Below are 2528 nucleotides of genomic sequence, written 5' to 3' on the forward strand. Positions count from 1 at the left end.
AGCCAAGGAGAGAAGCCTCACCAGAAACCAACCCTGCCAACACCTTGATCTTGGACTTCCAGCCTCCAGAATAGAAATGTGAGAAAATAAATGTCTATTATTATAGTCACCCAGTCTATGATAGTCTGTTATGGCTGCCTGAACCAATTAATATGCTATCCAAATTGGCCGATCCTCAGTTTTCTCATTTACAAAATTGTGGAATATATTATAAAGCATATGTACCTCACAGGGCCTGGTTTTCCAAAGTCTTGCAGTTTCAAATATTGACCTTGTGGAGGACTGGAAATTTTCCTCAGGCCATAAGTCTCTGGTGTAAGATAAAGATTTGTGGCACAGCAAGGTTGCCGGCTCAAGGACAGACCAGTTACTGATTGTTATGTAAAGATTGAGAGATTGCTATGGGAAGGAATGTTTGCTAAGATCAAGCTTTTGTTAATTGCCTTACTGGAATGAAAGTTACCAGCCTATACTGTTAAACTATAACCCCACCTATGTCTCTTCCTGTAACTTCCTGGCCTGGAAAATAAATGCGGGAAGAGAATCCCAATTTGGTGTTAATTTTCCCAAGGAAGGGATGCCTCTTGCTGGAGAGTCCTGGGAAAGTTAACCGCTTTGGGGCTTCTCACTGCTCAGAAGAGATGGGCTTTGAGTAATCCTTTGCATCTCCATCACCCAGGGGAAGTGGGGTGACAAATTCGTGGGGGGCAAATCAACACAAAGCAACACAAAATGATGATCTTGACACCCAACTTACAGTGTTGTTGCAAGGTTAAATGAAACCACATATGTGATATGTGTCTGCACAAAACAGACATGTAATGAACATCCTTTTGTAATAAATTGTTTCCTTGTTACTCTCCTCTTATCTAGGGCTAGAATTTTGAGCAAGCTCTTTAAATTGTCGGTTCAATATCATGATTTAGAAAAAATTTCTGGCTTTTGTTGATAAGTATGCATGCATTTTACTTTAATGGCAGATTCAATGCCATGGTTAAAAAAAAGAGTGGAGAAATGTTCTCTTTCTTTTTGTGCGTTTACACCTTTGATTTGGTTTCTGCCTCAACATTGCAGTGTAGTCCTTTGGTTATCTTCTTTCTGATGCATTTCATGATTAATGCATTGGCATAGTCATTAGTTAATGAAGCCTTAGGAGAAAGCTCTCCTCGATTCTGAGTGCAAAGGGGATTTTGGAATGGATTCTGCGGTTAAATGTGTATAAACCACTGTGTGAAAGTGTTGTTCATGTAATAATTTGAAAGCTTTCTAAAAGTTCCATGAGCAGTGTCTTCCCCTAGGCTTTTATTTTGTGTCCTTTTCCTCCACCATGCATTTCTCCTGTGGTAACTATGTTTTCCTCTTGGATAAAAGAGAAACACAGTCTGCAGAGAAAACATCATTTATCTGAATAAGAAAATAGTGAGGGATAGACTTGAGTCGTACCAGCTTAACGTATGGACTAACCTTGCTCAGGGTTGGTTAGTTGCCTTAAAAATTTGTCCCACAGATCGTTTTTTATGTTTCAGCCCAAGGAAGTGATAGCATCTGGTCTGCAGAGCCTGCACTTCGGTTTGACAACTTTGACTTTTAGATCATGGCTCTCAATAGCCCTTCATTTGTAAGTGAGAAAATTTGCATTTTTCCCCTTCTTAGAACAGAAACCTGGACAGGGATTGAAGAGAGGCAGGTGAGGTTGGGACGGCTGGAGGCGGGGTGGGGTGTGGGGTGGGATATGTGGATGGAGGGCAAAGGCCATGTCCCTGCTCACCCCTACGGGCTGGATGTTTTTGGCCCTGGATGGTTATCTCTGAGTGCTCACTGTCAAGTTTGCCCTGGGGAGAGTCTTTAAATAGGACTTCATGCAGGATGACCCCTGGGCTCAAATTCTGCCAGGCGGGGGAGGCCTTGTCTGCAGAGCTCTGCTAAGGCTGACTATGCAAAGCCACCCTGAGCCCTTGTCTCCCTGAGTCCTTAAGTGGTGGAAGAGGGTTTGTCAGATTAGCTGATTCTCAACAGCCTTCAGTGATATTTCATACCTGAAGAATGTTATAGAGGAAATCTGTCCCTGTCTCCCCATCACCCCCAACTTGAAGCCATTTTTCCCTTTTTCTGGCTTAACTGCAAACTTCAAGCTCCAGGCATTTGTCCTGAACTGGAGGAACCTGTTTGAAAATTTAACAGATGTCTGAGGAGACTGCTGATCCCCCAAATGTGGTTCCTCTTCAGGGCTGGACCACATTTCCCATCCTTCTGGCATTGAGGCTTGGCCATGGTGACTGAGTCCTGAGTCTGTAGTGGGGTCTTAAATAGCAGATGAGTCCCCACCTATTCCTTTGTCCCTTCTACCAGGGGGTAATAAAGTCAAGAGGTGAGGAGCTTGGGTCTGGAGTCAGTGGTGGAGAGCCACCATCTGTCTAGAAACAAGAAAGAAATGATTGTGTGACCCATTACATATTTTGTGTCTGTTATCAAATTGAGCCTCATCTCTAGTTTTATGGGCAGAAATATTTAATACCTATAAGTAGATA

This window comes from Cynocephalus volans, chromosome 1, assembly GCF_027409185.1.
Source record: "Cynocephalus volans isolate mCynVol1 chromosome 1, mCynVol1.pri, whole genome shotgun sequence".
Classification (NCBI taxonomy): domain Eukaryota; kingdom Metazoa; phylum Chordata; class Mammalia; order Dermoptera; family Cynocephalidae; genus Cynocephalus; species Cynocephalus volans.